The following is a 21,328-nucleotide window of genomic DNA, read 5'->3' as shown; positions in this document are numbered from 1 at the left end:
AATAAAGAGAATCACCACGTTAAAAGGTGCCTCTTTGCCCAGTTAGCAAAGAGTTGTTCCCATGTCAGCATGAACTGCTCTTCTAATTGCCATTTATACGTTACCAGTGAAGTATGGGATCAGAACACACAGAAACCACTCCCACACTACAGCATATACAGGGTTCAAGGTTTGTACGGCTTTATAAATGGCCTCAAAGAGGAGAAACTGAGAGACTTCAAAGATCTTGACATTGTCCATCAGGGAAAACCCACCCATCCAGAAAACTTCATACACATCCAAACATGCATGTATGTAGGAATTGCATTGATAATTGAAACAGAAGATGATGGGAAGAATGAATAGATCTACGGGATGAAAAAGAAGATAAGAGTGCCAAGAGACCATAATCACAGAATGCCCTTGTGCCCAAAATCCACAACTACATATTCTTAGGTACTAGCATCAAATTTCAGGCAACTCAGATTATTCTAGTACTGGAGACAGAAATTAATTCTTTTCCTCTCTCTGACAACAACTTTAGAGATGAATAGCAAGCTGTAGATTTGATCCACCAGCAGGGCAGATTTGATTTAAATCAAATAGATTTAAATAAATTCTCAGGAAGACTCAATTTAAAGATTTAAATCACAATTTAAATCAGAAGGATTTTTTTAAATCATTATTTTCTATAAAAATTGCATTCTTGCTGTCTGATATAACCTTGATACATATTCATCACTATTCAGAGATAGATTTAGGTTTAATTTTTTAGAAGGTAGAAGCACACTATACAGGTGAAACTTGGAAAATTAGAATATTGTGCAAAAGTCCATTAATTTCAGTAATGCAAATTAAAAGGTGAAACTGATATATGAGACAGATGCATTACATGCAAAGCGAGATAAGTCAAGCCTTAATTTGTTATAATTGTGATGATGATGGCGTACAGCTCATGAAAACCCCAAATCCACAATCCCAGAAAATTAGAATATTACATGGAACCAAGAAGACAAGGATTGTAGAATAGAACAATATCGGACCTCTGAAAAGTATACTGTGTACTGTGCTTGATTGGCCAGCAAACTTGCCTGACCTGACCCCATAGAGAATCTATGGGGCATTGCCAAGAGAAGGATGAGAGACATGAGACCAAACAATGCAGAAGAGCTGAAGGCCGCTAATGAAGCAGCCTGGTCTTCCATAACACCTCATCAGTGCCACAGGCTGATAGCATCCATGCCACGCCACATTGAGGCAGTAATTGCTGCAAAAGGGGCCCAAACCAAGTACTGAATACATATGCATGCTTATACTTTTCAGAGGTCCGATATTGTTTTATTCTACAATCCTTGTCTTCTTGGTTCCATGTAATATTCTAATTTTCTGGGATTGTGGATTTGGGGTTTTCATGAGCTGTACGCCATCATCATCACAATTAGAACAAATTAAGGCTTGACTTATCTCGCTTTGCATGTAATGCATCTGTCTCATATATCAGTTTCACCTTTTAATTTGCATTACTGAAATTAATGGACTTTTGCACAATATTCTAATTTTCCAAGTTTCACCTGTATATTATATTGCAATTTTCTGATCTCACCACCACCACCAACCCAAGATTATTATTTTTTTTAATCAGATGATGATTTGGTCATTTTAGTTAGTAGCAAAGGAGATACACACTTGCATGTTCAAACATGCTCCCTTCAATCACTCCAAAGCAGGCGCACTTTTCATTTTGCTCTTGCATTTCTTTGCTATAAGGTTTTCATTTTGCACACATGCAGCATGCTTGTCTTACCAGCAGGTATAGAACTTCATTAAAATATTCCCAAATGGGGTCACTTTTATGGCCTTCTGTCCTGATACGTATTTCCCTTCTATAATGGAGGTTACACTCAAAGTAAGTTTCCTCAGCATGAATATGTTCTGCTCACTTCCTTTTCCCTGCTCCTTGCATTTATATCCAGACTTCTCTTCCTTGCTCAGATCTCCTCCATCTCCCCAAATCCTCTGTTCACTGACCTTTTGTCTTCACTCTGTTAGAGATAGGGTGGTGGTGCTAAAGGTTTGACTGTGTGCATGCACATGTACTGTATTTTATGGACTATAAGTCGCTACGGACTATAAGACGCACCTTAATTTTAATCCAGTTTTTCAGAGTTTTAACATATTAAACTGTTATCAAAACTGTACAGAAAAGTCCTGCTAGCTCCAGGAAAGGACTCTCAGCCTTGCTTCAGTTTGTTCTCCTTTCTTCTTGCCTCAGATAAGTCCTCTTTCAATTGCTCCTACTCCACTCCTTGTTTTCTCTTCAACCTCGCTTCTGACCCTATTAAAAAAAAAAACACCTCTTTCGTTTTTGAGCTTTCCTTCTCCTCACCAGAATGCACATACTTGGGGTGGGCGGGCAGGGGTCATATGAACTTCCAGAGGAGGGAGCAGCCACCACTCTCTCTTGGATGTTCAAATGCAAAAGTAGGCTCTCCTACTTTTTTGCACTTTCTTCAGCTGAACATGTTTGCAGAAAGTAAAACGGGAGGGAAAGCTGATAACGATGGTGTTGCTGGTGGTGATGTAAAACTTGCAGGATCCTCGGAGGCCACCGGCTCGTTGGGGGAGGAGGAGGAGTCCACAGCCCAAGCGGCAGAGGGTGAGCTGGTGCAGAGGGTGAGCTGGAGTGGCAGTCCCCAGGCGGCACGGGGTTAAAAGAGGGTCGCCCCCAACCCCCTGCTTTAGCATCCGTACAGGCTTTGCTGGGGGATAGCCCCCCTCCTCGAACCTGTTGGGCAGTTACGAGTATAAGACGCACCTGAATTTTGGCAGATATTTTTTGAGGAAAAAAGTGTGTCTTATAGTCCATAAAATACGGTATACCTCCTGCAAAACAGGACGGATCATGTCTGTTTTCCCATCTCCATATGCTTTTAACAAGTATGTTCACAACACATAATTAGAAGGTATGATTACTATTCATAATTATGGATACCTCTTACCTAGGTTCATTTTTTCTCTAAGAATTGTTTTGAGGAATTATAAACTTTAAATTTAAAAAATCATTTTTTTCCTTTACAAAAATAATTGATTTTTATCTGCCCTGCCCACAAGTGGTTTGTGGAGCAAGGGAGCAGTGGTTTCTTTGGCTGACATGGTATATATTCAATGTTCCTTTCTGTTTTGGAGCAGCAGCAAAAGTTTAGCAGATCTTTACGGCTGCTTGCCTCCAGGGTACAAAGTGAGAGACGTGGGAAACTGTCCCCCAAGGCCTTATTTGCAAGACTGATCTTGTTAAAAGAATGCACACGTTCCAGTATATTTGATAATTAACTGGATAGATTATCTGATCTTTATCAGGAGATCCAACTTCTTGGATAGCACTGAAGTTAAAATTGTGCACTGAGCAGCCAGATTTGCTAAAAGCAAATTCAATTACAAAACGAAAGAAATCAAATTGCTGCAAGATGGTTGAAGCATAGGTGCAGTATAGCTACAATTTAGGACATGAAGGTCACAAATTATTGTTAAATTTATTTATTATTGAATTTATATACCGCCTTTCATTAAAAACAATCCCAAGGTGGTTTACAAAAGTTAAAACACATAATAAAAACAACAGTTAAAAGTATTAAGCTTAAAATATGAAACAAATCTGATTTAAAATATATAATATACAAACACAAAAACTAAACATGGATAAAAACACAGAGAAGCAGAAGTGGAGCAGCAGCAAAAACACACAGAAGCAACAAATGCAAATATTTGTCTGCTTTTGGTAGTATACTGAATTACTAGCTGCTAATAGAAACACCCTCTCAGATATATATTTCATAGCTTTAAGAGCAGTTGTTGGAATTTTGCAACAGGGGCTTAATTCTGTCTACTATGAGAAGATTCAAGACCTGTTCTTTTTAAACAAAGAAAATATAAGTCATGTTTTTTCAAACAGGGTCACCAGGAAACCCTGTGAGCTTCCTTTCCTACATCTTGCTTTCCTATTAATTGAGAAGGGAGGCTTGGAAGACTTGAAGATGACCAAGAATTAACTGAGGGTTCTGCGCCTGCACGGAAGCCTCTCGGTGTTCTACAGCTCCTTTTCGGCGCCTACAACCCGCACCACATGACCACGCGGCTATTTAAGGCGGGAGGCAGCACAGGCACCTCAGTTCCTTGGAGACCACCGAAGCAGTCAAGTAAACAGTTAGGTTCTACTACAGAAAAGTAAGTACTACTGCTGAGCAGAGGTCCGGGAGGGTCTAATGGAAATCAACGGATCACTACCAGATCATCAGTTACAGGTGAGCAACCTGTTTATCTGGGTCATGATCCGTTGAATCCATTAGAATGAGTGTTTAGTTAGCTCCTAAAGGAGGGAGCAGTAGAGTTACTGCAACACCCTTTTGAAGACACCTCTCCCAAAATTCACCTCTGCAGAAGACCGCAAGTCTATAGCGTAGTGCTTTACAAATGTTTGCTCAGGAGACCAAGTAGCAGCCTTACAAATGTCTTGAGAAGATACGCCAGACAGGTGAGCAGCCAAAGCACCATAAGCTCTTGTGGAATGTGCCTTGATGGTCTTTGGTGGCTGAACTTTCTGTAGAGAGTATGGCAGACAGATGGCTTCCACAAGCCAGAGTAACAGTCTCTGTCTAGACAATGCCTGTCCTTTGTTTACTCCCTTATAGGAGACGAATAGTCTCTTTGACGACCAGAAAGGCTTAGTCCTAGAAAGGTAATAGAGAAGCACTCTGCGAACATCCAAGGAATGCAGGGCCTTTTCCAACGGCGTGGTTGGCAACTTAAAGTGGGCAGCACCATGTCCTGATTGATGTAGAAGTCAGTCACAATTTCAGGTAAAAAGGTGATATCTGACCAGAGGAGAACCTTGTCTGGGTAGAAATGGGCATAAGAGACATCCATCTGGAGAGCTGTAAGTTCACTCACCCTGCGAGCAGTGGTGATAGCCACCAAGGCAGCAGTCTTCAAGGATGCCACCTTCAATGCTGCGGAACATGCATGGGTTCGAAGGGCGGCTCAGTCAGGGCAGAGAGGACCAGCGAGATAATCCACTGCTCAAGTGGCTTACATATGGGAGGATACAGGTTAGTGAGGCCTTTCAAGAAACTTTTGTAGGAGGGATGGGAGAACAATGTCTTGCCATCCCACCCTGGATGCCTAGACAATAGTACCGCCAGGTGGATTTTGATACATTTGAAAGCTTTGCCGTTTTCAGAGAAGTCATATAAAGTATGATCTCATGGACTGAGACCCCCTTAGGGCGGAATGCATGCCGAGAAGCGTAGACAGCAAATCTTTTCCACTTGTTGGCATAGTTCCTTCTTGTAGATGGTTTACATTGATTCAACATGATCCGTTTCAGCAGCCAATCTTCCACGCTGTTAGTTGTAGGGTGAGTACTTCTGGATGTAGAAGGTGCCCGTTTTCCTGAATAAAGGAGTTCTGGATGGTTCGGAAGTCTCTGAAAAATGTTCGAAGCTAGTCTGAGTAAATGTGGAAACCATGCTTGGCGGGGCCACCAAGGCGTGGTCAGGATGCACTTCACATGGCCTGCCAGTAGACATGCCACAACTCTGCTCACAAGAGGCAAAGGGGGGGGAACATGTAAGTCCAATGTCTGACCAGTCCATCTGGAAGGCATCTCCCAAAGACAGGGGGTTGTGGCCCACTCTTGAGCAGAACAGCTTGCATTTTGCGTTCTGCACTGTAGCAAATAAGTCAATCTCCAGGTGATCCCAGAGCTGAACTATGCAGGTAAGTGTCATTCAGTTCCCACTCGTGTCGGACTTCCATCGAGAATGAACGGCTGAGGCCATCCGCCACTATGTTGTCCGTGCCCTTGATGTGGATGGCCACTGGGGTAATGCTGTTCTTGATACACCAATGCCAGATCTGAATGCTCAGGGCACACAGCAACCTGGAGACCGTCCCACCCTGTCTGTTGAGGTAGGCGATGGCAGTAGTGTTGTCCAAGTGCAGTAGTACCACCCTCCCTCTTAGCATCAGGAGGAAGGCTTTCATGGCTTGGTAACCACCAGGCACAGAACCCATTCTAATGGATTCACGGATCACAACCCAGATCAAAACACACCTGAAGGGTGGAACAGAAGGAGCTTTCCACCTGTCACCCAGCCTGTGTGTATTGGATAGCCCCTGGGCAGAGAACCTTCACCAATCTATGCTGGACTTGTGTGAGCTGCTGCATTCTCACCACACTAGAGTCTCAATTTGAGTTGAGAAGGAACCTCAAGAAGAGTGGCTGCTCTGCACTAACGATAGCCTCCCGACTGCAGTTGTAGGAAAAGATCACAGATGTTTTCTCTTCCTTTTTAAATACCTGTATTGGATTAGAATCCCAAGGCATAGAACCTTGCACACAGAAGCAGCTTGTAGTGTAAAAAATGTGCATGAGAAACTCAGTATTCTCACCTGTGAAACAGATTATTAACAACATAAGAACAGCCCTGCTGGATCAGGCCCAAGGTCCATCTAGTCCAGCATCCTGTTTCACACAGTGGCCCACCAGATGCCACTGGAAGCCAAAGGCAGGAGTTGAGGGCATGCCCTCTCTCCTGCTACTGTTACTCCCCTGCAACTGGTACTCAGAGGAAGCCTACCTTTGAAGCTGGAGGTGGCCTATAGCGCTTTGACTTGTAGTCGTTGATAGACCTCTCCTCCATGAAGTTATCCAAACCCCTCTTAAAGCCATCCAGGTTGTTTGCTGTCACCACATCTGGTGGCAGAGAATTCCATAAATGGATTATGCATTCTGTGCAAAAGTACCTCCGTTTGTTGGTCCTAGCTTTCCTGGCAATCAATTTAATAGGATGATCCCTGGTTCTAGTGTTATGTGAGAGAGAAAAGAATTTCTCTCTATCCACTTTCTCTACACCATGCATGATTTTATAGACCTCTATCATGTCTCCCCGCAGTCGACTTTTTTCTAAACTAAATAGCCCCAGGTATTGCTTCATAAGAAAGGTGCTCTAGGCCCCTGATCATCCTGGTTGCCCTCTTCTGCACCTTTTCCAGTTTTACAATGTCCTTTTTTAGATACAGTGACCAGAATTGTACGCAGTACTCCAGGTGTGGCCGTACCATCATTTTGTATAAGGGCATTATAATGTTAGCAGTTTTATTTTCAATCCCCTTCCTAATTATCCCTAGCATGGAAATGGCCTTTTTCACAGCTGCCACACATTGAGTCGACACTTTCAACGAGCTGTCCACCACAATCCCAAGATCCCTCTCCTGGTCAGTCACTGACAGTTCATCTCCCATCAACGTATACTTGAAGTTAGGGTTTTTCGTCCCAATGTACATCACTGTATACTTGCCAACACTGAAGCGCATTTGCCATTTTTTCACCCACTCACCCAGTTTGGAGAGATCCTTTTGGAGCTCTTCACAATCTGTTTTGGATTTCACTACCCGAAAGAGTTTGGTATCATCTGCAAATATGGCCACCTCGCCGCTTACCCCTACTTCTAGATCATTTACGAATAAATTAAAAAGCACTGGTCCCAGTACAGATCCCTGGGGGACCTCACTTCTTACTTCCATCCATTGTGAAAACTCTCCATTTATACCTACCCTCTGTTTCCTGTCTTTGAACCAGTTAGCAATTAACACATGTACTTGTCCCCTTATCCCATGACTGCTAAGTTTTCTCAGGAGTCTCTGATGAGGAACTTTGTCGAAAGCTTTTTGGAAGTCCAGGTATACTATGTCAACTGGATCACCTTGATCCACACACTAGCTGACACTCTCAAAGAACTCCAAAAGTTTTTTGAGGCAAGATTTATCTTTGCAGAAGCCATGCTGGTTCTCTCCCAGCAGGGCCTGTTCTTCTATGTGCTTTACAATTATCGATGCTGCATTAGAGAGGGCTTAAGATAAACTTCAGAAGACAGCCAAGACAATGTTCCATTCCACACACAGACCCATAATTTTTAATTATATTTAATTTTAATTTCCCTCAGAATTAACCCATTAGGTTAATTTTGCTGGAAATTAACCAAATTTATATGAATATTGCACATCTCATATCTTGTCTGGGTAAAATACAGATTATATTGTTTGGATTTGGGAACCTAGTTTATGATGACCAAATGCAGCTACTTGAAACCTAGAAATCTAAGGAAATCTGTTTTAGAAAGCATTTAAAATGCTAACAAACAGGTACATTTAATTCCAGGTACACCTTGTTTCATTGAGGGCCACTTTTAAAACTCCCTTTTGTTCAAAAGGGCTATACCATTAGATTAGCCACAGAAACGCGCTGTTATAATTTTGAACCCTGGTACACTTACTCCACTATCTTAAGCACACTTTCCTGAGAAGAAGTTCTATTGAACACAGTGGAATTTAGTTCCAAGCACTGAGTGGGTAAGCTGTCCACAGCACAATTGGAATGAGCACATTTAAAACAAAACTGACAAGCACTCTCTAGAGATTTAAATTTACTAACATCATTCCATACTGAGCCCTGCCTAATTTGATAATGTCATCAGGAATAAATCAGTGCCTAATAGTCTGCCCACCCATCACCTTTGCAAGATTCCTCTGCAAATCCCTCCTTTTCCAAATTGCAAGCTTACCATGATGAGAAAGAGGGAGGCACAAAGGGCCTTGCAGCAACTATAAACCTCAAGACTGAGATTTGAATGCTAGAATGTGAGCACTGTAAGATATTCCCCTTAGGGAATATCCCCTTTATGGGACTCCGAACCGGTTCAAATGGCAGGTGACTCTGCCAGTTCGACAGCTGGGGTGTTTGTGCAGCTTTAAGGGTGGGGTAGGATCCACTACCCCCCCCCACCTGCAGTATTTCCCCCACCGGTGCTCGGTTTTCTAAATGTCCATCGGGGAGGCAGTGTACCTCCCTGCCACCCTGTTCACATTTCCTGGATGTACCCGGAAGTAGCAGGCAGACCTGCGTGCGACGTGCATGTTGGGCATGCTTGTGGAGCGTGCACACACGCACAGGCACATCTGCTACTTCCAGGTACATCTGGAAAACGTAGTGGATGGGGCGGCAGAGAGATACACTGCCGCACCGATGTTCGTTTAGAAAACCGAGCACCAGCGGAGAAAATGCGGCAGGGGATGAGGAGTGCATCCTCCCCCTCAAAGCTGCACCCCACCCGCCACTGAATTGGCCCCTGCCGGTTCCGTGCACATCCCTACTCCCTATTGCCAAGGTATGTTTGTGAAATGCGGAAGGGAGCCAACAGTAGTGATGGCTTGTGCAAAACCAAGCCAATTCAAAATCAGACTGAAACTTTAGAGGTCTAGATCCAATTCAGAATCAGCTTTGGCAGTGAATTGCCAAGGTGACTGCTCCGTCACTCATCTCATATTAGTTCAGATTTTATCAAACTTATTTGAAAAAGAATCAGGAAGGAGTCAGATTGTGTGTAAGTCTTGGCAAATGTCCCCCCATTCCCTGCTAGTCCTCTCCATTAGCCATTAAACCCTCCTAAATGCACTCATTACTTACCCCAGCAAAAGTGGGGAAGGGAGCTCCTTCCTTCCCCTCTATTGCTTTTGCATGCAACATGCCAAAAATAAAGACTGTGTTATGCAAGAGACATTTTCCCTCCTTTCATTTCCCTTCAGCTTTGCTGATTGGGAAGAAGAAACGTACCAAGGCTAGTTTGAGTTGTAGTCAGTTGCAATATATAAAGACAATAGTCCATACAAAAACTGCAACTCCCAGTCTAGGTGCTTTGCTTGCTGTTCAGCTGAGCTGAAGCAACAAAGAAAGGACAGGGTGGGGAAGCATCTTACATACTGTGAATTTGGTGTGCCATATGCTAGAGCAGGCCTGCACAACATAAGGCCTGGGGGCCAGATCTGGCCCGCAGGAACGCTTTTGCTGGCCCCAAGGTAGGAGCATCCTGCAGTAGGAACCATTAACAGCAGGATTAATGAAGAGCTCAAGGACTGCATGCCTAGAATTGGAGCTTTAAATCAACTATGATTGAGGAAGAGGAGGAGATGACTTGATATTTGTTTGGGGCTGGCATTCACTCCAGGTGCCCCACTGACTGAGCAGGGATAGGGCCTATTTTATGGGCACTCTCCTTGGTTAAAATTGTGGGTCTTTTGACAAGGGGGAAGATCCATAAGTAACTAATAGTTGCTTCTATTAATGTTTTTAATAATTTTAATGTCATAATGCACTGAAAATTGACCTCGGCCCCTGCAAGCCAAGTCGTTGTTGGTTCTGGCCCACTGGGGCATTTGAGTTGTGTGCCCCTGTGCTAGAGCAACAAAGAGGAGTAAGTGCCCCCCCCTCCACAGTTGCTGGGATAATGGAGTGTTTGGAAAGGCTGGAAAACTGGCGGGGAAGACTGGTCAGAGTGGGACCAAACTTTGTCAATCTTTGGCTTGAAAGTGCAGTTTTGTGAGTTTGCACCTCCGTGTGTGTGTGTGGTGGTGGTGGTGGTGAGGGATTTAAATCCAAGATTTATGAACCTGAAGAACCCCTGCTAACTGAGCTAAGAAGCACCTTTTATTTATTCATTCATTCAATTTCTATACCGCCCTTCCAAAATGGCTCAGGGCAGTTTACAATTAAATTACAATTTTTGAAGTGGTGATTTTCTTTACTGAGCAGGGAGAAAGCAACTGGCCCTATCCAATCCCAGCACAGCATCCCTTCAATGGCTGTTGCTGATGTCTATGTTTCTTTTCTAGATCGTGAGCTCTTTGGGGACAGGGATCCATCTTTATTTGTTTTCATTTCTCTATGTAAGTTCTTAGGGAACTTTAGTTGAAAAGCAGTATATAAATATGCAAAGTAGTAGTAGTACATATCTAGCAAAATAGGTAAATGTATATTTCAAACACTCACTTTTCAGGATTCAGCACAATCATTACTTTCAAGTAAATATGTTAGGACCGGACAGTCAAATGCACAGCATTCACACAGGAAAGGGCCACAGTTCAGTGGCAGAGCACATGCTGTGTATGCTTCAGATTCCAGGTTCAATCCTTGACATCTCCAGATAGGAATGGAAAAGACCAAAAACTGAATCCCTATGAACCACTGTGTCCAGACTCCCTGGTCCCAATGCACACAGGGTTACCAGGGCAATAAATTAGGATACAGATGCTATTAAATTTGAAGATTATCAAAAAGGCATGGCAAACTTTCTGAAGCCTACAAGGTAGGGGGAGAGGATATTTAGGCAGTGGACAGAGGAGAAGTTGGCATGCAATAAATGGCTAGACCCTAACTCCGAAGGGCAGTCAAAGGAGGACACGGTGATAAAGAACTTCCTCCTTTCCCTTACTAATTTAAGGAGTAGTGCTTAACCCAGGTGATAGATGGATGTGACTAGGAAGAGGAGGCGGCAACAAGCAACACAGGAAGCTCCTACTTCCCCAGTGAACAGAGGACATTGTGGCTCCTAAATTTTTAGACTAATTCCTAGAGTCAAACAAAATTTGTTATGCATTACTGAGGCCTTCGGAACAGTGTTCTCTCTATTTTTTCTCATCTATGTGCAGATTGAGTTTTGTTCTGGGCGGCAGTATCAAGGCACTGTGTGTACAAGTGCATTCAGAATCGGGCTTTCTTGATTCTACCTGAGTGGGATCTCAAATTAACTGAACGGACATCAGAAAGCGTCTGAGCGCACACGTGCACATGCCTTAGAAGGAACGCTGCTTGGGAAAGGGGGAAAGGAGGAGGTCAAGACAAGTGCCATAGCCACAGTGACATGCTACCAAGTCAAAGTAGACAATACTGACCTAGATGGACCAGTGCTCTGACTCAGTATAGGCAGTCACATAGGTTCCTATATAGACACAGAAGTGCATCTCTGTCAGTTGCAAAATAATGACAAAACACTGACGTTTCTTTCAAGACACTGTAAATAAATGAAACAAAATTTCATAGTGTGCTAGCAGATGTAGCAGAAATATTCAAATTATAGCAAATTATAGGTAGAAACATGCTCTACAAATGACAGAACAGGTTTAGCACAGTATATCAGCTTAGAAGAGGCAATGTTTGAGACGCTAAACTCTAGTCAACCAGTTATAAAAATTATAACTATAATGAAAAAAAGTATGTTATACAAGGAACAGTAAATGCATTCTGCAGTGGAAGAAGTTGCAAAAATATTCTCCAAACACAAGGAAGAATTTCATGGATTCCAAATGCTAAATGTTAACAGTATGAATTTATTCACAGTCGAAAAAAGTTAATATTTCAAAATATGATTCAATACACAATTGATTTTTCTAGAACGCACTCCCTCACAAACCACTGCTTCTGTTCTATCTGCATTTACCAAAATGAGATTCCAACAATTGCATAAAATGCAGCTAAAAACTGTATTATTGATATTTACTCATTCAGGTTTTCTAATATAGGCAATGATTAATTTTTAGCAGCAAATAATTTCATAAGACATTTGAGCCATTTGATCTTTGACTTCATTTATAGAAACAGATTTACTTAGGCAAACTGCCATCCAAACCTTTACAGCTTCACCCTAACTATGTTTACTCACAAGTAAGATCAAGGGAGGCTGCTTCCTAGTAGAGTTATAGCATGAACCTACAATTAAGCAGAATAAGTTTTGTTCAACAGACTGCACTTCCAAGTAAATATGCACCAGGATGCAGCCAAAGTGTGCACGGTGGGATTGTAATCCTAAACACATCAAGCACTATTTGCTTCTAGGAAAGTCTGATCAGAATTACAAGCTGAATGTATTTAAGCCACATAGGCGATCAGGAAAGAAGCATACTAACTAAAAGTTCCTATTTATTTACAAGAATGTTTTTCAGATTGACATTACATTCTTAAACATTATATAAGATTTTCTGGGATAATTCAGTTCCCTCAAAAGTAATTTTTGCCTATTAGGCTGGAACATGATCCAATATCCTTTTGGGCCTTCAGGTTAAGAGGTGCTAATCTATTATTTAATTAAAACAAAACAAAAATCCAGTCCTCCCTGCAGGGCTAACGGTAGTGTTCAAAATGCATATTTTAAAAGGCAGGCATGCATTCTCTCTTTCTGCTGCCGCTTTAGCGAAATGGCGCCAAGTCTGTCTTTAAATGCTATACAAGCGCACTTATCAGCTCCATATTTAAAAGGCACAACACACACAAGTGCATAGGCAAAGGTGGACCATGAACTGCAGCTAATGTACAATTAAAATTCCCTCAAGGCTACAAACAATCCTGTGATACTGTATTCTGTGCAGGCTGCTCCAAGAAAAACTTAATTTTTAAAAGCCTCTTTAAACACAGTACTTGTAACTGAAATTGTCCAAGCCAAACATAGGCTTAAAATACTAATAGAACAGTACTAAAAATTGTTTTGAAAGATAATTTCCTATATACACCTTTCTTCTACAAATACAAAATAACTGTTTTGGTTTTAACAATATTCCTTAATAAAGTAATAGCTTCCTGCTCTCATCCCCACAAACCACTGAGTTCCTGTTCCCCCAATTATGTATAAAAGCAACTTATCTCAAAGCAACAAAGCTGAACTCTGATCCTTGCCACTTTGTAACATCAGCTTGTGGCTCAGTAGCTGCCTCCATCTGCTTCAAGAAAGGCAGATGCTGCTATCCATCTCCTACTTGTGACAAAGGATGATGACCTAGCTCCAGATGCTACCACCAAGCACAAAGTCTTAATATTATAGAAGGGGGTGGGGTGGGGGACAGAAGACCTCTAGGACTTTGATTTTCTCTTCTCTTGTATACAGTACACCCCTTGTACATTTGTTTTCAGCAACTACAATAATGGCCTGCTTTTTACAGTATTTAGAAAAAGCAAAATCCACTACAGTACTACATCAACAAGGTTTTAAATGTTTAGTTTCCTTACTGGCACTTGAGAAAGACTACTGTATATCCCAAAACACACACACTTGAGCACTGCAGATAGCTAACATCAAGAGATGCTGCCATGCAGTGACCTTTCCAACTCAACAAAATAACATTGCAGAATTCTTTCTCTGAAACAGAAAGAATGATGCAGGGCAGTTGCTTTTAATTGTAAAGAGCAGATGTGCACAATTTGAGAGCCACTAAGCCAAATGCAGCCCATCAGCTACATATAGCAACCCACAGGAGGCCTGACAAACCTCTTGTTTCTGCTTCCTGCCTCCGACTGCCAAAATGGGGAATGGAGAATTAAGCACTGACAGGCCACAAAACATGACTGGTGGGTTGCATTCGGCTTGGTAAGTCACAAGTTATATAAGCCTGTTTTAGAGGGTTGGTACAGTACCTAATTGGATAAGTGCAATCCAGCAGTACCAGCTGTGAAAGCAGGCACATGGTAGTGGTGAGGTGAGAAAAATTGAAAGTGAACTTGAATAACTACTTGTACATCTGCAATGACCACTTAATTAGTAAACATTGTACACAAAACACAATTATCTTTACAATTACTTAAATGTCCTTTGAATTTAAATTTGAGACATTCTATGGGTCAAACATGGCTTCGATGATTTTGACCTACAAGAAGCAAACAGAAGACATACAAACACACCCTCCTCACATACCAACTGGATTTTTCTTTTAGGGAAAGGTTTTCCCAAAACTTTTTTTTTTAAAAATGCAGTTGGCTGCGTTATATCAGAGGTAAAGGTAAAGTGTGCCGTCGAGTCGGTGTCAACTCCTGATGACCACAGAGCCATGTGGTTTTCTTTGGTAGAATACAGGAGGAGTTTACCATTGCCATCTCCTGCGCAGTATGAGATGATGCCTTTCAGTATCTTCTCCTATTAAACACTACTAAATTGCTCGTCAGCAAAAAAATCTTTAACAAGTTATCTCCGAAAGATACAATAAAATCAAATTATCTGATACAGTAGGTTGGATTCCTTTCAGTGAATCTAGTGACTCAGATGTTCATACAGTGGGAAAGGCTCTAATAAGGGTGCAGGAGGAGACGGTGGCCAGCAGGTATGATAGAAAGAGTAGCGAAATGTGTTTGTCCACAAGATTATTGCTAGTGATAAGGGACACTACAATAGAAGTTTGGTACCTCCTTTTCTGAGGTACTAATCTTTGCATTTTATTTTATAATATAAATCACACATTTGGACAGGACTTTAGTGCTAAAGGTGCAAGGCATATGGGCCAAATTATGCAACTAATTAGGCATAGCTACCACTGTGCATAAGACTAACCACTCTCTCACTTTTCCACTATGAGTAACAGTGGTACCAAACAGGGCCATTGTTAAGCATGCTTTTCTCAATATTAGTGTTGCTGCATGAGAAAAGCAACCCAACACAGTGTGACTCTTTAGAAAGTCAGCATGATAAGTCAGTTAAGCATACTATTTCCTTTCAAAGTTTCCTGCTCATTTTGCTCAATTCACAAACTTGCATCATGTTATACATATTTGAAACATGTTGGGAGAGGAGGCCTGCCCAGTAAGCCCTGTAAGTTATATTACAGTGGGTCATATGGTGATGCCAGTTTAACAAAATCATAAGGGCTGAAACTTTTAGTTGACCAACATATGCAGATTTAATCACTGAAAGAAGTTTTAGCCTATATACCACATGCATTTTAAGCCATCACTCATCAATATAAAATTTAAGTTTGTATGTCAGTTAACTCTGCAGAAACCCACTCTATTTTGTTTAGGCTGAAAGCCCTAAAATAGCATCATTTGGCCACTATACAATAATATTACAAGAAGATCACTGGAGTGAGGACATCCACCAAGAAAATCCTAGTGAAAACCCACTCAACCAACGCTGCTATGGATAATGCCCATTTGATGATAATCTATCACAATGCATCATCTTAAAACTGGCCACAAACTTTAAGTGGCATTTGAATTTAGGCCAATTTAAATTCACCAGTGATACCAATAGAACTAGATCAGCTTCAAGTTAAAATTGTGATTAAACGGAACACTTTTATGAAATATGGTTTTTACTAATATTATCCCGTATGACACTTTTTGCAACTATTTTAGAACGAACAACTCATCTAATATATGAAAACAAAAGCTTCCTCATAAATAATGGGAGCCAAGTTACTAAACATCAGCTTCTGTAAAACTAGAAAAGCATATTCTACTGAGATGGTTTAAAACTCTCAGGTCTGAACAATCTCCTATGGGCAGCTCCCCCCAATAAATAAGATTTCTGCTGTGTTCCAATTAAATCATTTCAAATTCTCTATAATTTGCAAGGTATCTTTTCTTTCAAACAATCCTTACATCCTGAAATAGAATAAAGTAAAGAAGGTTCTGCCGGAATTAAGCAGGGAAGGGCAGGAACACATCACATTTCTCAAAATATAACCTATTCTTTCCCTTCCTTCTGCAGCTGGGTGTCTAAGAGCTCACCAGCTGCCTGCTCAGTCACTCCATTGTGTCTGCAGATCTGTGCACTCCTTCCATGGAGAACCTACTTAGGCAGGCTGGACAGTACCAAGCTAAACAAAGGACACTTGACACTCCAGGTCTTTCCTCCAGCTGTCACTGCATCCCAGGACTTTGCATCCCTTTGTGCCTCTTCAAAAGCACTTATATCCAAGAGTTGACCATGATACACCTGCACCTAATATGAAAGATCTCAAACATACCCCACCGCAAACCTTTTAAGCAAGCATCAAACTTCACCATCAGTTCCCACCCTCCCTTCTTACCCACATATTAACCCATGACTCCCAAAGCATTAATTACAAAGAGCCTAATACTGCGCTAAGTGTTGTACAAGTAAGAAATGGTTAGTCCCTGCATCTCTGCTTATATTCCTCTCAACCCTCCCTTAACCCCCTCTCCCCATAGAGAGGCCTTTGCCTTCCCACAGGGTCCTCACTTGCCCTCCTCTTCTAACACCACTCTCACTCTCCCCCCCCCGCCCCGCGACGCACTTTGCCATTTCCCTATCACAACTCAGTTGCACGCCTTAAGAGCCCTCCCCCATTCACCCTCACGTAGCCATCCCCGCCACCCCATTCAACCTTTCTCTCGCAAACCCTCCTTCGCCCACAGCATTTAACCCTTTCTACTGAGTCCCTCGATAGATAACACAGTTGCTGGAAGAGGCTTCCACGAAAGGCGAGACCCCCGTCCCCATGCTGTCCTTTGGGGAAGCCACGCCCCCCGCCTTACAGACAAGCCCCCCACCCTGACTTGCCCCATCCCCCGCCCGCCCCCAAGCACGACAAAGAGCCCTGAGCGGGCGTGTCTGTCTCTTTTCCTCTGCACACACCCCCCCCCCGCGCCGCCACTCACCCCCTTACTAGCAGCAGCAGCAGCGCCACCGCCGGTGAGTCCGGCCGCGTCCCTTTCTCCGGCCGCCTTCCGCCCACTTTTCTTCCCTGCCCGTGCGCGCGCGCCAGGTTCACTGCACCCTTCTCCCTCTTCTCTTCGTCCTCACAGCTCCGGACAACAGAGCGCCAAACCCGCCGGCGGCCCAATGGCCACCGCTCTCGTTGGAAAGAACCTGTCGTCGTCTGGATTGGATCGGAGGCAGCCCTCTCCGCCCCGCAGGGCTTGGGTTTCGCCAATCGGCAACGGCGGGAGGCGGTGCAAGAAGCACCGAGGGGGTGGGGAGTCCGCTTCGCCCCCCACGTGCGGGGCGGGAGAGACGGAGGGAAGTTCTTTGTTCTCGCGCTGGCTAGAGGCGGGAGGGAGTTTTCTAGCTCTCGCTTTCTCTAAATTTCCTTTCCTTTATCGCCACCCCTAAGCGCCCCCTCTTCTCAAGTTTCCTTTCCTGGTGGGGTGAAAGAAGCGTGACAACTCTCCCTTAATTTTAAATGGCGGAAGGGGAGTTTGTCCCGTCCGAATAGTGCGGGTGCGTGCTCAGGTCGGGTGCCCGCCTGATGAGTTTTAAAGCGGCAAGCCGTTAACGGTTTTAACAGCTGTGATTTGTTGTTTTTTTGCGCGCGCGCGCACGGTAGAACAGAAATTCGCGCGCTCCCAGGCAAGGCTCTGCGCCCAGCTCCCGCCGGCGCCTGTTGCTTGTTTAAGGCTGGCCAGTCGCTGTCCGCCTCCGTGGGGGGGGGGGGACCCCTTCCTCGATTAAGGTTCCAATCCTAAACACACTGGGACTAAAACCTATTGAATGCAATTAGATCTACTTCTGAATAAACCTACATGGCGTTGCGCTGGACGTGAGTGCAATCCTGTACATGCTTAGAGGTAATGATTGTCATTATACACAGTAGGGACTACTGAGTAGGCTTGCCGCGTAAGATAGTTCTGCCACTGCTCGATCCTCTGCACTGCAGTTTGACGCGCCAGAATCCCACTATTTTTAATAGACTTAGACGCGCATGAGTGCTGTACAGGATCAGACTTGCAAACCATTTTTTGACACTGCAAGTACAGTACACTGGCGAGCGAGCTTAAGGATTTCAATCCCAGCTGCTAGATAAAGGTATACGGTGAGTAGCATTGCCAGAAGAATGCGTTGCATCTTCTGAATGTTTTGTTTTCCCTATTAAAAGTACAAGGCATAATACAGAGTAACATCGGCAAAGAAGACAGGTCCATTCCGTAAGGCGCTTACAGTCGGCAGTTCCGACTGTGAAATCTTACACTGCAATCGAATACACACTGTTGGGAAAGAAGCCTTATTGAGCACATTGCTTTTTATTGCACAATGCCTTGGGCACGTTTTTGGTGGAGAGGCGATTCAGAAATATTATACATAAATAATCAAAATGGCGCTTCGGGGGGAGGGTCCTCCTAAGAACACTACCATTCATTCTATAAGCACGATCCAGCTAAAGTTATCCAATTGATTTTGATGGGAGTGCTGAGCCCAAGCCTAGCCTGCCTATGTTTACCCAGAAGTACTGGTAAGTCCCACTGATTTCAATGAAACTTACAAATAAGTATGCATATGACCAGCTTTTAAGTTTGTTCTTAACTCCACCACATCCCCCCATAGAATTACTGAGCCAAAGTTTTAACATTGGTTATGGTGTCAGTGCAACTCAGTTATTTAGACTAGAGCATCTTTACTTAGAACTATGACCCTTTGAGTTCAATATTACTTATTCCTAAGTGTGTATATTATCGTAACAGATTGCAAGCTCTTTGGGGCAGAAATCTGCTTGCTTTGTTACTCTTATCTGTAATGTGCCCTGAATGTTGATGGTGCTGTAGAAAAATAACAAATGATAACAATAGAAAAGGGAGGAGCAGAAAGGGTAATATGGGATTAATATGAGCAGAGGTGGCTGTGCATACGGAGACTTTGTTTTGTTTGCAGATAAAAAGCTAAGCCATGGCTTTGTGGAAAAGGTGGGGTTTCCTGAGCAAGGATTTAAAGCAAGAGGGAAGGCTGGCAGCAGCAGGTAACTGCAGAGGAAGGGAGTTCCAGACATAAGCAGCAAGGGAAAATGGGAGGAGTCATTTGAGAGAATGCCTACTACAGAATTGTGTTGGAGTGCACTGGGATGTGCTAGTGCAGTGATCTTCACTATTTTTTCAAGCAAGAGCCACTTTGGGTAAAACAAAAAAGCCAAAACAAATAAACCCCTTCAGCATGAGAGCCATTTCCTACTACACTTTCCCCAGCTTGGGGCATTTAAGAGAAACAGAGCTCTGTCAAGCCTCAGCTCTAGGGAAAATGCAGGGAAGGACACTTGGTAGCACTCCATGCACAACTTCTCAGATGTCACTGAGAATCCCCTGCTAACTGAACAAAGAAGCACCTTTTGAAAGTGGTGATTGTCTTTACTGAGCAGAGGGAAAGCAACTGGCCCTATCCAGCCCCAGCACAGCATCCTCCAGTGGCTGTTGCTGGTTTGTTTGTTTTTAGATTGTGAGCCCTTTGGGGACAGGGATTGAGCTCTATTTATTTATTTTTAATTTCTCTTTGTAAACAGTTTTGGGAACTTTTGTTGAAAAGTGATATATAAATATTCGTCGTAGTAGTAGTCGCTGGGGATTGACAAGGCTCCATTTCACTTAACCTCTTGCCCTGGCACTAGAAGCACAGCACTGCGCAGTGGGAACAGTCACCTCTGCACAGTGCTGGGGTGTGCGCGCAAGTGTTCAGTGTGGCATTTGCCACATATTAAACTTTGGCCGAAGTTTTCATCAGGGAGCCGCACTTAGGGTTGACAGGAGCTACTGCTGACTCCCAGGCCTCTCAGTGAAGAACACTGTGTGAGGACTCACCAGTTATTTTTATAGACTTGGTAGCACCTGTCTCTTTTCCACTGCTGTTAGTTAGTGTATGCCTATTTGTTTGTATGTATGTATGTAGCTGAGCCATAATTTAATTTTTAATCAAGCTTGGATCCTTGTCGAATATTTACATACTTGGTTTCTAAGCCATGAAGTTGCTTGCAGAACTGTTTGCTTTCAAGAGAGCTTTTTACATTTTATTTTAAATTTTCTATGGCCCAGTTCAGATGCAGGCATAAAGGGTAATATCATACTGTGGTGAGGTGCAGGGTCACTTGAGCCTGCCACCCTGCATACGAAGTAGTGTGTCATTAGGGAATATCCACAATTTGCAGTCCTTCTAGTTGTTGGCGATGGATGGTTCACAGAAGTCAGGCAAATGACATGAGCATCTGTAGACCCAAGGACTCTCTGATGTAATGGTCCAAGCTCACATGTCTTCTGGAAATACTGCAAGACTTATTTTTAAATCTGAGCAAGCATTTTGTTGTTGGATAAGGTGCTAGTTATTTTAATCACATTTTATTTTAAATATTTTTATCTTATTAATATTTCAAAAGTGAGTTTATGAATATGATCTCTGAGTGTAGGGGAGGAAAACAGAGTGGATTACCAGTCTAATGCACTCTTACTCAGAAGTCCCATTGAATTCAATGGAACTTACTGTCTAATTTAGTATGCAGCCTAAGGGTGGAGTTACATTGTGTGTCATTCTGTAATTCTTCCTTCAGATTCTTTTTAAATTATTATTATTATTACACAACGTAGGTGCTGTGGCTGCAATTTGAAGCAGAAGATTGATATAGGAGAAAAACATTCAAAAAGGTCCTTTCTTCTTACTCTGTTCCCCAGCAGGATAAACGCAACTGTCAGGGGCAGGCAGGATTTCCACAAAAACGGTTAAGAAGCTCCTTGCAGCCCCAGTGGTCACATGATGTGTGAGTGTGTGTGTTGTATTTTAATATCAGCGGGGAAAATCACAGAACTACATATCATCACATGTAATTTTTCCCGTAGACTGCATATTCAAATCACAAGGCTTCTATATTTGTTAGGAACAAATCAAACATTGCCACCAGGTGAGGGCCTATGCATAATACTTCCCCATGGCTCTATGTGGGGATTGTAACATTTGCAAACTGCTTACTAGGTGGGTTGAACTGATTGCAT

General features: G+C 42.9%; 1 protein-coding gene across 5 annotated transcripts in view; it reads right to left on the bottom strand.

The window, feature by feature from the left end:
* Positions 1 to 17,853, bottom strand: part of EZH2 (enhancer of zeste 2 polycomb repressive complex 2 subunit) — a 92,053-nt gene extending 74,200 nt beyond the window's left edge. For 3 of the 5 annotated variants that reach the window (XM_053265732.1, XM_053265738.1, XM_053265734.1), the window contains exon 1: positions 17,249 to 17,853. The gene's annotated coding sequence lies outside the window, so the exon portion shown is untranslated. Of the gene's footprint in view, positions 1 to 11,760; positions 11,880 to 17,248 lie in introns of all 5 variants that reach the window. The other 2 variants (XM_053265737.1, XM_053265736.1) reach the window with 2 other exon arrangements.
* Positions 17,854 to 21,328: the final 3,475 nt, after the last annotated feature.

The sequence above is a fragment of the Hemicordylus capensis genome, chromosome 6, assembly GCF_027244095.1.
Source record: "Hemicordylus capensis ecotype Gifberg chromosome 6, rHemCap1.1.pri, whole genome shotgun sequence".
Classification (NCBI taxonomy): domain Eukaryota; kingdom Metazoa; phylum Chordata; class Lepidosauria; order Squamata; family Cordylidae; genus Hemicordylus; species Hemicordylus capensis.
The sequence above is the reverse complement of the archived record's forward strand: the minus strand, read 5'-3'. Positions and strand labels throughout refer to the sequence as shown.